Source organism: Balaenoptera borealis, assembly GCF_965194805.1.
Source record: "Balaenoptera borealis genome assembly, chromosome: 1".
NCBI lineage: Eukaryota > Metazoa > Chordata > Mammalia > Artiodactyla > Balaenopteridae > Balaenoptera > Balaenoptera borealis.
In genome coordinates, this window is record NC_138860.1 from 63,624,630 (window position 1) to 63,638,996 (window position 14,367).

Sequence of the window (14,367 nt, forward strand, 5' to 3'; positions counted from 1 at the left end):
AGGATACTCTATGTATAGTATCATGTCATCTGCAAACAGTGACAATTTTACTTCTTCTTTTCTGATTTGGATTCCTTTTATTTCTTTTTCTTCTCTGATTGCTGTGGCTAAAACTTCCAAAACTATGTTGAATAATAGTGGTGAGAGTGGAAAACCCTGTCTTGTTCCTGATCTTAGAGGAAATGGTTTGAGTTTTTCACCATTGAGGATGATGATGTTGGCTGTGGGTTTGTTATATATGGCATTTATTATGTTGAGGTAAGTTCCCTCTATGCCTACTTTCTGGAGAGTTTTTATCATAAATGGGTGTTGAATATTGTCAAAAGTTTTTCTGCATCTATTGAGATGATCATATGGTTTTTCTCCTTCAATTTGTTAATATGGCGTATCACATTGATCAATTTGCATATAGAGTCTGTCATACACAGTGAAGTAAGTCAGAAAGAGAAAAACAAATACCGTATGCTAACACATATACATGGAATCTAAAAAAAAAAAAGCTTCTGAAGAACCTAGGGGCAGGACAGGAATAAAGATGCAAACGTAGAGAATGGACTAGAGGACACGGGGAGGGGGAAGGGTAAGCTGGGATGAAGTGAGAGGGTGGCATGGACTTATATATACTACCAAATGTAAAATAGATAGCTAATGGGAAGCAGCCCATAGCACAGCGAGATCAGCTCGGTGCTTTGTGACCACCTAGAGGGGTGGGGTAGGGAGGTGGAGAGAGAGACGCAAGAGGGAGGAGGTATGGGGATATATGTATATGTATAGCTGATTTGCTTTGTTATAAAGCAGAAACTAACACACCATTGTAAAACAATTATACTCCAATAAAGATGTTAAAAAATAAAGAAATAAAATAAAATATAAAAACAAACAAATCCAAAACAATTAACAAAATGGCAATAAGAACATACATATTGATAATTACCTTAAACATAAATGGATTAAATGACCCAACCAAAAGATATAGACTGGCTGAATGGATACAAAAACAAGACCTGTATATATGCTGTCTACCAGAGACCCACCTCAAATCTAGGAACACATACAGACTGAAAGTACAGGGATGGAAAAAGGTATTCCATGGAAATGCGAATCAAAGGGAAGCTGGAGTAACAATACCCATATCAGACAAAATAGACTTTAAAATAAAGACTGCTACAAGAGACAAAGAAGGACATTACATAATGACCAAGGATCAACCCAAGAAGAAGATGAAACAATTGTAAATATGTATACACCAAACATAGGAGCATCTCAATATATAAGGCAAATATTAACAGCCATAAAAGTAGAAATCGAGAGTCAGCTCTACCCACCACCAGAGCCTCCCATTGAGCCTCTTAGATAGCCTCAATCACCAGAGGGCAGACAGCAGAAGCAAGAAAAACTACAATCCTGCAGCCTGTGGACCAAAAACCACAGTTACAGAAAGATAGAGAAGATGAAAAGGCAGAGGGCTATGTACCAGATGAAGGAACAAGAAAAAACCCCAGAAAAACAACTAAATGAAGTGGAGATAGGCAACCTTCCAGAAAAAGAATTCAGAATAATGATAGTGAAGATGATCCAGGACCTCGGAATAAGAATGGAGGCAAAGATTGAGAAGATGCAAGAAATGATTAACAAAGACCTAGAAGAATTAAAGAACAAACAAACAGAGATGACCAATACAATAACTGAAATGAAAACTACACTAGAAGGAATCAATAGCAGAATAACTGAGGCAGAAGAACGGATAAGTGACCTGGAAGACAGAATGGTGGAATTCACTGCTGCGGAACAGAATAAAGAAAAAAAAATGAAAAGAAATGAAGACAGCCTGAGAGACCTCTGGGACAACATTAAACGCAACAACATTCGCATTATAGGGGTCCCAGAAGGAGAAGAGAGAGAGAAAGGACCAGAGAAAATATTTGAAGAGATTATAGTCGAAAACTTCCCTAACATGGGAAAGGAAATAGCCACCCAAGTCCAGGAAGCGCAGAGAGTCCCATACAGAATAAACCCAAGGAGAAACACGCCGAGACACATAGTAATCAAAGTGGCAAAAATTAAAGACAAAGAAAAATTATTGAAAGCAGCAAGGGAAAAACGACAAATAACATACATGGGAACTCCCATAAGGTTAACAGCTGATTTCTCAGCAGAAACTCTGCAAGCCAGAAGGGAGTGGCATGATATACTTAAAGTGATGAAAGGGAAGAACCTACAACCAAGATTACTCTACCCGGCAAGGATCTCATTTAGATTTGATGGAGAAATCAAAAGCTTTACAGACAAGCAAAAGCTACGAGAATTCAGCACCACCAAACCAGCTCTACAACAAATGCTAAAGGAACTTCTCTAAGTGGGAAACACAAGAGAAGAAAAGGACCTACAAAAACAAACCCAAAACAATTAAGAAAATGGTCATAGGAACATACATATCGATAATTACCTTAAACGTGAATGGATTAAATGCCCCAACCAAAAGACACAGACTGGCTGAATGGATACAAAAACAAGACCCATATATATGCTGTCTACAAGAGACCCACTTTAGACCTAGGGACACATACAGACTGAAAATGAGGGGATGGAAAAAGATATTCCATGCAAATGGAAATCAAAAGAAAGCTGGAGTAGCTATACTCATATCAGATAAAATAGACTTTAAAATAAAGAATGTTACAAGAGACAAGGAAGGACACTACATAATCATCCAGGGATCAATCCAAGAAGAAGATATAACAATTATAAATATATATGCACCCAACATAGGAGCACCTCAATACATAAGGCAACTGCTAACAGCTATAAAAGAGGAAACCGACAGTAACACAATAATAGTGGGGGACTTTAACACCTCACTTACACCAATGGACAGATCATCCAAAATGAAAATAAATAAGGAAACAGAAGCTTTAAATGACACAATAGACCAAATAGATTTAATTGATATATATAGGACATTCCATCCAAAAACAGCAGATTACACGTTCTTCTCAAGTGCGCATGGAACATTCTCCAGGATAGATCACATCTTGGGTCACAAATCAAGCCTCAGTAAATTTAAGAAAATTGAAATCATATCAAGCATCTTTTCTGACCACAATGCTATGAGATTAGAAATGAATTACAGGGAAAAAAACGTAAAAAAGACAAACACATGGAGGCTAAACAATACGTTACTAAATAACCAAGAGATCACTGAAGAAATCAAAGAGGAAATAAAAAAATACCTAGAGACAAATGACAATGAAAACACGACAACCCAAAACCTATGGGATGCAGCAAAAGCAGTTCTAAGAGGGAAGTTTATAGCTATACAAGCCTACCTCAAGAAACAAGAAAAATCTCAAGTAAACAATCTAACCTTACACCTAAAGAAACTAGAGAAAGAAGAACAAACAAAACCCAAAATTAGCAGAAGGAAAGAAATCATAAAGATCAGAGCAGAAATAAATGAAATAGAAACAAAGAAAACAATAGCAAAGATCAATAAAACTAAACGTTGGTTCTTTGAGAAGATAAACAAAATTGATAAGCCATTAGCCAGACTCATCAAGAAAAAGAGGGAGAGGACTCAAATCAATAAAATCAGAAATGAAAAAGGAGAAGTTACAACAGACACCGCAGAAATACAAAGCATCCTAAGAGACTACTACAAGCAACTTTATGCCAATAAAATGGAAAACCTGGAAGAAATGGACAAATTCTTAGAAAGGTATAACCTTCCAAGACTGAACCAGGAAGAAACAGAAAATATGAACAGACCAAACACAAGTAATGAAATTGAAACTGTGATTAAAAATCTTCCAACAAACAAAAGTCCAGGACCAGATGGCTTCACAGGTGAATTCTATCAAACATTTAGAGAAGAGCTAACACCCATCCTTCTCAAACTCTTCCAAAAAATTGCAGAGGAAGGAACACTCCCAAACTCATTCTATGAGGCCACCATCACCCTGATACCAAAACCAGACAAAGACACTACAAAAAAAGAAAATTACAGACCAATATCACTGATGAATATAAATGCAAAAATCCTCAACAAAATACTAGCAAACAGAATCCAACAACACATTAAAAGGATCATACACCACGATCAAGTGGTATTTATTCCAGGGATGCAAGGATTCTTCAATATACGCAAATCAATCAATGTGATACACCATATTAACAAAATGAAGAATAAAAACCATATGATCATCTCAATAGATGCAGAAAAAGCTTTTGACAAAATTCAACACCCATTTCTGATAAAAACTCTCCAGAAAGTAGGCATAGAGGGAACCTACCTCAATATAATAAAGGCCATATATGACAAACCCACAGCAAACATCATTAAAAAAAAAAAAAAAAGAAATCGACAGTAACACAATAATAGTGGGGATTTTAACACCCCACTTTCATCAACTGACAGATCATCCAGAGAGAAGATCAATAAGGAAACACAGGCCTTAAATGACACATTACACTAGATGCACTTAATTGATATTTATAGAGCATTCCATCCAAAACAGCAGAATACATTCTTCTCAAGTGCACATGGAACATTCTCCAGGATTGATCACATGCTGGGCCACAAAACAAGCCACAGTAAATTTAAGAAAACTGAAATCATATCAAGCATCTTTGTTAACCACAATGCCATGAGATTAGAAATCAACTACAAGAAAAAAAAAAACCTGAAAAACACAAACACATGGAGGCTAAACAATATGCTACTAAACAACCAATGGATCAGTGAAGAAATGAAAGAGGAAATCAAAAAACTACCTAGAGACCAATGGAAATGATCTAAAACTTATGGGACACAGCAAAAGCAGTTCTAAGAGGGAAGTTTATAGCAATACACTTTTACCTCAGGGAACAAGAAAAATCTCAAATAAACAACCTAACCTTACACCTAAAGCAACTAGAGAAAGAAGAACAAATAAAACCCATAGTTAGTAGAAGGAAAGAAATCATAAAGATCAGAGTAGAAATAAATGAAATACAGATGAAGAAAATAATAGAAAAGATCAATGAAACTAAAAGCTGATTCTTTGAAAAGACAAACAAATTGATAAACCTTTAGCCAGATACATCAAGACAAAAAGGGAGAGGGCTCAAAGCAATAATATTAGAAATGAAAAAGGAGAAGTTACAATGGACATCACAGAAATACAAAGGATCATAAGAGACTACTACTAACCCTATATGCCAATAAAATGGACAATCTAGAAGAAATGGACAAATTCTTAGAAAGGTACAATCTCCCAAGACTGAATCAGGAAGAAATAGAAAATATGAACAGACCAGTCATAAGTACTGAAATTGAAACTGTGATTTAAAAACTCACAACAAACAGAAGTCCAGGACCAGATGGTATCACAGGCTAATTCTATCAGACATTTAGAGAAGATTTAACAGCTATCCTTTTGAAACTATTCCAAGTAATTGCAGAGGAAGGAATACTCCCAAACTCATTTTATGAGGCCACCATCACCCTGATACCAAAACCAGACAAAGATACCACAAAAAAAGAAAATTACAGGCCAATATCACTGATGATCATAGACGCAAAAATCCTCAACAAAATACTAGCAAACTGAATCCAACAATACATTAAAAGGATCATACATCATGATCAAGTGGGATTTATCCCAGAGATGCAAGGAATTTTCAATATCTGCGAATCAATCAGTGTGATACACCACATCAACAAATTGAAGAATAAAAACTATATGTTTGTCTCAATAGATGCAGAAAAAGGTTTTGACAAAATTCAACACAAATTTATAATAAAAAAAAAAATCTCCAGAAAGTGGGCATAGAGAGCACATGCCTCAACATAATAAAGGCCATATATGACAAGCCTACAGCTAACATCATACTCAATGGTGAAAAGCTGAAAGCATTTCCTCTAAGATCACAAGACAAGGATGTCCAGTCTCACCACTTTTATTCAACATAGTTTTGGAAGTCCTAGCCATGACAATCAGAGAAGAATATGAAATAAAGGGAATCCAAATTGGAAAAGAAGAAGTAAGACTGTCACTGTTTGTAGATGACATGATACTATAGATAGAAAATCTTAAGGGTGATACCAGAAAACTACTACAGCTCATCAATGAATTTGGTAAAGTGGCAGGATACAAAATAAATACACAGAAATCTGTTGCATTTCTATACACTAACAACAAAAGATCAGAAAGAGAAATTAAGGAAACAGTCCCATTTACCATTGCATCAAAAAAGATTAAAATACCTAGGAACAAACCTACCTAAGGAGGCAAAAGACCTGTACTCCAAAAACTATAAGACGTTGATGAAATAAATAAAAAATGACACAAACAGATAGAAAGATAGCCATGTTCTTGGACTGAAAGAATCAATATTGTCAAAAAGACTATACGAGCCAAGGCAATCTACAAGTTCAATGTAATCCCTATCAAATTACCAACGGCATTTTTCACAGAACTAGAACAAAAAGTCTTAAAATTTGTATGGAGATACAAAAGACCCCAAATAGCCAAAGCAATCTTGAGAAAGAAAAATGGAGCTGGAGGAATCAGGCTCCCTGACTTCAGACTATACTACAAGCCTACAGCCATCAAAACATTATGGTACTGGCACAAAAACAGAAATATAGATCAATGGAACAGGATAGAAAGCCCAGAGATAAACTCACACAACTATGGTCAATTAATCTATGACAAAGGAGGCAAGACTATACAATGGAGAAAAGACAGTATCTTCAATAAATGGTGCTGGGGAAACAGGACAGCTACACGTAAAAAGTGAAATTGAAACATTCTTTAACACCATACACAAAAATACACTCATAATGGAATTAAGACCTAAATGTAAGACCAGATACTATAAAACTCTTAGAGGAAAACCTAGGCAGAACACTCTTTGACATAAATTGCGGCAATATATTTTTTGATCTGTTTCCTAGAGTAGTGGAGATAAAAACAAAAATAATTCATTCTTTGCCCAATTATTCAATATAAATGCCTCCATGGTCTTCTTGATGATATTAAAGCAAGTGAAAAGGACAGTGTCCATGGGACTAGCCTTCATCCCATACATAGTTCAATACCCAGGCTGTCTGCATCTAAGAAATATCTGGAATAAAATAAAGTGTGTTCAAAGTGGAGTAGTCAGGCAGTTGTGGGGCAGGGCAAAGACATAGAAGTTTCTGACCTCTTCAGTAAAAACAAAACCATATGATCTACTTCACCAGGTAAATGATGTAAACGTCTGGGAATTATGCATGAGCCAGAATTCCTCCCCTTTCCATCACTTCAACACCTGCTGCTGGCTCTTGGGAACATAACCTGGCCCTCTCACTGCTTTGGAAATCCTGTTGAGGATGGTGGCCTGTGAACTGACAGAAGGGCTGAAAAAGACAAATGCCTTCAACTCTTCCCCAAACTTTAGTGTGTGTTCCTCTTTCTAAAAAAGACTTAGTAAACCAAGTCTTTTCAATATTTGGATGGTGTAACTATATGTTTCCTCCTAATCTATAGACTTCTCAAGATCAAGTGCTTTCATCTTTTATGTATCAAATTCCCCAGCAGCGCCTGGGTCCTCTCACCCTCTGGGTGTCCTGAACTCTGCCAGTCTCTAGCCCTGGATTAATATGAGCACTTTCTCAGCTGGATCTCCTAAATCTTACATCTTGCAAAGGTCTGGGATTAGCTTTCCTCTTTTTTTCTTCTCAATTCACACCCTGGTGTCCTCATCCATTCTCTGATGTCAGCTATTTACTTCTGTGTGGATTAATCTTAAATATACATCTCTATGCAAACAGTTTGAACTAGTCTTTATTCCTTTCTATTGTCACACCAGTGGTCATTGTTTAAACACAAAAAAATACAAACACACACACAACTTGATTATTTCTTTTATTCTTAGGTTGAAAATGTGGCAGATCCACTAACAAGGCGATCTAAATTTTAGTACTGGCTTTTATTTTTTCTTTCTAATTTTCTGCCTGCCTCTACACTAGCTGTTAATACCCATGAACCTCAGTTTTCTTGGCTCTAAAATAAAAAGAGTTGAACTAAATAATTTCTTAAGCCATATGCAGTTCTAAGATATTATAATATTTTATATATTACTTGACTTTACCTCATTTAATTGGTCCAAAGAACTACCATCTGAATTTAAGATATGAAATTTTGTTTATCATATATTTTTCTGACCCTTTTTCCTCTTAACATTGGATAGTTTTTTAATAAGAATATTTAAATGTAGAAAAAAGTAAATAGAATCATACAACAGACATTCAAGTATCATGTATGATGATTCATATATGCACCTGGCACATGGTAGGTGATCAATACTCGGAATGAATGAATGATCTGGACCATAGAGAAGACACAGTCGTTTTAGAATAGCTGTTATTTTGCAAGAATGGGCAGCAGAGGGCGAGCTTGTACATCGACAAAACTGACCCTTGGTTCAGATGCGTTACCTCAGTGTGTTAGCTCCCCTCAGTGTACAACTCAATAATTGTCCATTACTTAACGCATTTCCAACAACTGATCTATTTGCACCATGTTAACCATACTAAATAGGCACAACAACACATGTGTAAAAATTGTTCACAGACCTCAAAGTGAGTGGCATGTTAAATACCTATTTGGAAAACTTGAAATATTTAAGTCATCTATCTAGATCATTCTAAATCCTCCCTCGTCCCCGCTCAACTCTTCTTTGCAGGTGGTAGGGATATTTCTAAACCATGCCAGTTAGGATAGCAAAGTGATGGGCTGAATTTATTATCCATGTTGCTGTCTATTTTGTTTCACTATTATTTTACACACACATACACACACACACACACACACACACACACACATTCCTAATCCCCAGAGGAAGTCACTGTTAACAGCTTTTTTGCATCTTCCTGAAGTTGTATATACATGTGCAACCATGGGTATTAAGGTTTTTTTCCTAAAAATGCTATCACAAATGCACATGATCCTACAATTTGAGTTTTTAATGCATATTTTCTGATATCTGCACATGTAATTGTGCTTCATTCTTTCTAACGAGCATGTAGTCTCCCCTAATATAAATGTGTTAAGTAGTAGGGTTCTTGACAAAGAGCAAAAGGGCTGACTATTTCTGTTCATGATTATTGAACACCATTTGGCCCAGCCAACATGCTCAAACCTCTCCTGCCTGTCATGTATAGATGTGTGTTTTTAGTGGAAAACCATTTTAAAAAGCCTTGAATCTTAGCTCTCCTAGGTTTGTGCATCTGCACAGGCAGGTGAAGAATCCCCTGTCAACAACACACAACTATACGAAAACAAACCAGCTTTGCTGTGTGGCTGAACTCCACGGCCAGGTCAGTGCCAATCACAAGGATTTTTCTTCCCCATAAATCCCTCCTGACTTGCATATGCCTTGCTGTGGAAATACTGACCTTCGAACTTCTCAATCGCTTTGTAAACAAAAAAATGGAAAATATCAGTTTAGATTTAGAAACAAAAAGTTGACATTAGCTCTTACATTGTATTTGCACAGTTGCATAGTTATCCCACTTTAAAACTAAAATCTATATATTATCACATTCAACTTCTTTTCCATTGGTCCTTCTATGATACACAAACATCAATTGTTACTAACAGAAATTTGATTTACCATAATATACACATGAAGTTATTTTATATATACTTTTACAAATTCATTTTGATGATACCCAAATTCATACAGTGTACTATGTTTTTTCCTATGATTATTATTATGGATGCCCATAATTGGAAAATTAGAGTCATCTGGTCCAAGCTTGCATGATATATTAATACAGCCTTGTTATGCAAAATGTGATTTGCAGACCAGCAGCAGCAGCAGCAGCACTTGGGAACCCTGTCAAGGGCGAATCCATGGGCCCCCTCCAGACACATTGAATCAGAATCTCAGGGAGTTAGAACCAGCAATGTGATTGAACAAAGTCTGCAGGTGATTTCTACTATATCAAAGTTTGAGACCCACTGATCTAAAAACTGGATTAACAGACAGATGAGATGGTAAATGTATGGACACATGTTTAAAAGTTGTCTTTTTAGAGATTTATGCCACATTAAATGCTACCTAATACTAAATCAAACTCTCCTGTGAGGTGGTGAACAACCTGCTGTGGGCAGTAATCAAGCAGGAACTAGATATCCATCTATCAAAAAATGAATTGCAAGAGAGATAACTCTGGCAAAGCCTTTCCAAATGTAAGGTTCTATGAGTCTAGAAAAATGATGATGATGATGATGATAGTAGCTAATGCTTACTGAGTGTTTTTCTTACAATAAGCACTGACCTAAGTGTTTTCTATGCATGAATTCATTTAATCTGGAAAGATACCCCTCTGCAAGGGGACTGTATCAATAGTCTCAGTTTGTGCAAGGAAAATGACACATGAGAAAATTACACGGTTGATGTGTGCATATATGAAAAAGACAACTATGCGAGCAACAAGCTTTTGCAAATAAACACAATATTGCCTCTAATTCAGTAGTCAGTGTTTCTATTTTTTATTTTATTTTTTTATTTTTAGTTTTTGGTCGCACGCGTCTTGCGGGACCTTAGTTCCCCAACCAGGGATCGGACCCGGGCCCTGGCAGTGGAAGCATGGCATCCTAACCACTGGACCGCCAGAGAATTCCCCAGTGGTCAGTGTTTCTAAACCAGTGGACTTAATCCCCTGAAATTGCATGAAAAATGAATTTATGTGTCCAATTCTGGAGAAAGGTGACAATTACTTTCATCAGATCCTCAAGGGTCAAGATGACAAAAAATTCTAAAGTTTACCTGGAAACAGATATATTTCACAAGGTCAAGGTGCTTGGCATACAGCCTCAAATACTCCAGGAGCTGTGAGTTGTGAATGTAATTTGGAAAATGACCAGGTATGGGGAAGACACTGAAGCAGGTCACTTCTTGGAAGTGTTGATGTTCACAGATCTATGATGCTGGGCTTTCCTTCTTCTGACTTCTCCTTCTTTTTTAGAAAGCAAAGGGAAACATTCCCAACGAGTTCCTGATGAATAACACAGAAGAGAAAGATTGTGTTTTAAGAGGCATGTGCGAATCTGAACTTCTGCTAGACTTCTCCAGTATCTGCAAGGCAGAGAGCATCCACAGGACTCCACGGAGTTGTTCTATAAGACAATGACCTTTGTTGCATGCTTTCTCAACTTGAATCCTATTCATCCTCCTCCAACACATCTCTGTCAGCTCATGACAGATGAGTGTTATCACTTTCCTGGGACTCAGCACATTACTGACTCACCCCTAGGGCCAATGGTGTAGCTCAGCACAGTCCTAGATCCTCCAACCCTAGGACCTGGCTGATATTACCTGGTGGGACCTTGATCTGCAGCAACTGTCCATGTTGTGGCTATTTCTGAATATGTACCTAGATAAATTCTCACAGCAATCTTATATTCCTTCAATGCTTAGTTGTCATCTTCCCAGCACTTAGTAAACTTTTTTTTCCAATTTGGTCCTCAGGAAAAGTATGTAAGGCAAGTATTGCTACAAGCCCATTTTCCTGAAGAGGAAAACTGTGACTCGTTGAAGGGAAGCCGTTTGTTTAAAGTCTGCAAGTAGCAAACAGTAAAGCAAGGCCAAGGACACAGGCTGACTGACTTCTGGCCAGATGCTTTTCCCCAGCACTTCCTGGGACCTGCCCACCAGAGTTTGCAATGCCCATCCATCCACACTTCCTTCTGGGGAATTCCTGCCTGGACCACCTACTGTCCTAAACAGTTGTGCTCTGGACAGTGTGTTTTTTCCCAGCCCTGGTATCAGCCTACTAGACGGGGAGTGAGCCCCTAGCCCTTCAAGGTTTGGCATTGAGGGAGAGCGGTCAAAGGGATGTAACATATGGAGAGCTACAATGCTGCAGAGGAGGCTAGGGCAGCCTTTCTGGGCCATGGGTAAGGTAAAGTGAGGACATCACTCAGCAGGGAGAGAGGAGAAGACAAGAGAAGCAGAAGAGTAATGGCCCAGCTCTTAAAGAAGGAGGTAGGTCCTTGGCTTCCCCAAACACCTGTGGTTCTCTGTATCTTGAAATAATCCCAATATCTTTAGCTAGCTAGACTCTGTGCCATGACTTATGGTCAATCTGAGTCCCAATGAGGTCAGAGTACTGAGCCCTTCCTACAAACGGTGCTGACTAGACAACTCAGATGCCACTACATATGGCAGCTTTACCAAAACAGAAGCAGGAAATAAAACTAGCCTGAAACAGTGGGTCCTTTCTTCATCATGCACCTCTTGGGATATTTCTTTAAATTATTACTTAGTTCCCCAAATTTTTAACAAGAAGTTTATGAAAAGTTCCAATCAGTTGTTCATCCCCATGGCTCACTTTATTTATTTCTGCAATAAAATATTAATATGTTAAATTGTGATTTATATACATATCTGTCTCCACCCTAGACTGTGACTTCCAGGACAGAAGAGACTAGTTTACTTGTCTTTAAACACACTGTGCTTCGTGCCTCACCTTGCTTGCCATAGGGAGCCAATAAGTATGTGAAGAATGAACGAGCACGTTACCAAAGACAGCTTTACCTCAGTAAATGAGGCCACCGTGTACTCTTAAAGCAAGAGCAAATAATGTGAAAAACTTATTACTGACCTAAAGTCCGATTCCATCCCCCTACCTCCATTAAAAGAATATATTAAGTTAACAGTATATAGCATGTCTTCTTTAAGTTGAATTCCAAGGCAGAAGTTTTGAACCCTATTGTAAAATTTCCATGTTTATTCATAGACCACTGCTGACTGGGTTATAGCCATGCCACCTGAAGCCTTCCCAGCACTGGGCTCAGATGGTCTGCCCTCTGAATCATGAGCATTCGCCTGCTACCACAACTGATTTGGCTTTCTGATTGCTTTCTGTAACTGTAACCAGCTTTCCAGAAAATGGCTGCGGGGATTTCTCCCCTAAGGGCCAGAGGCGTTGTGGAAGTGATCATTTACCTAGGAAAACGTAATTTTTTGATCAGAAAATCATGTGCACCAGCCTGTTGGAATTAGCCTGTCAGACCCAATTGTTAAGTTTTAAGGAATTTTGCAAACCTACTGTTAAACACAGTTATTGTGGTGCTCCAGGGACAGAGAATAAGATAAACTCAAAGGGCCAACATCGCCGGAACAAAGAGTTACAGGACTCCTATCACCCTGTCACATTGCGACCATTACAGTGTCCCAGCGCCTTCCCAAGCAGCATGCCCTGTGCCTTTCCTGTCCCACATAAGGAAAGGTATTTGCCCCGTTCTCCTCACGCTCTGCACACTGAAAGTATACATGCCCTGCCCAATCAGCAGATGACCCGCAGGTGCCTTTGTTCCCTGGCTATAAAAACAGACCAGTAACCCTTGCTCGGGGTCGACTCTCCCTGATTATCAGGAAGTCGGCCTGCTGCTCTGGCAGCGACCTTTCCCTTTAATAAATTCTATCTTCTTTACATTCTGCCTTGTGTCTGGAAATTCTTTTCCAGCCCTCGTTCGGACCACAACATTTCTGGAGGCCAGTACGGGGATCTCCAGGGGATCTCTTTCCCCACCTCCTCCCCTCATTCCTTGGGACCCTCTGTGAACAGGCAAGTTGCCGGGGAAGCAACAGAGGAACTCTGGCCAGGGCCACACCCTGGTGTGTTCCGAAGGCTCCACAGCTCACTTCGCCCCAGTAACTGCCGCCCAGAATAGGTGAGGGTCCCTCTGTCTTCCATCTAGTTTTTTTTTTTTTTTTAAAGAAACTTTTCCCCATACCTTCTTTTTATTTTTTAATTAATTAATTTATTTTTGGCTGTGTTGGTTCTTCGTTTCTGTGCGAAGGCTTTCTCCAGTTGTGGCAAGCGGGGGCCACTCTTCATCGCGGTGCGCGGGCCTTTCACTATCGCGGCCTCTCTTGTTGCGGAGCACAGGCTCCAGACGCGCAGGCTCAGTAGTTGTGGCTCACGGGCCCAGCTGCTCCGCGGCATGTGGGATCTTCCCAGACCAGGGCTCGAACCCGTGTCCCCTGCGTTGGCAGGCAGACTCTCAACCACTGCGCCACCGGGGAAGCCCTCTGTCTTCCTTCTGATTGAGGCCGATTGGTATTGTGCAGGCAGGGGTCAGGCATTTAAAAGCCATTAGGGTGCCTGCCGCTTGAAGACTCCCACGAAAGGATAAGGGGGTCATGGAACAGACCAGGCTATTAGAGCGTCTGCCTCCATCAAGACAACTTCCGTGCAACGTGAGGTACATAGTGGTTGAAGCAAAACACAAAGCCCACAGTCCCTTGGCCACCGCCTCCTCAGTAAGGTTAAAAGGCGGGATCTTCAGTCCTCTTTTCTGTCACTTCCGCTTCCTCCTCTCCAGCCCG

General features: G+C 39.0%; 1 long non-coding RNA gene across 1 annotated transcript; it reads right to left on the reverse strand.

Moving 5' to 3' along the window:
- Nucleotides 1–357: 357 nt before the first annotated feature.
- Nucleotides 358–13,228, reverse strand: LOC309613830. Its single transcript, XR_014235903.1, has 2 exons — nucleotides 4,369–13,228; nucleotides 358–1,315 (listed from the first exon to the last, which is right to left on the reverse strand). It is a non-coding gene; the product is annotated as an uncharacterized lncRNA (long non-coding RNA).
- Nucleotides 13,229–14,367: the final 1,139 nt, after the last annotated feature.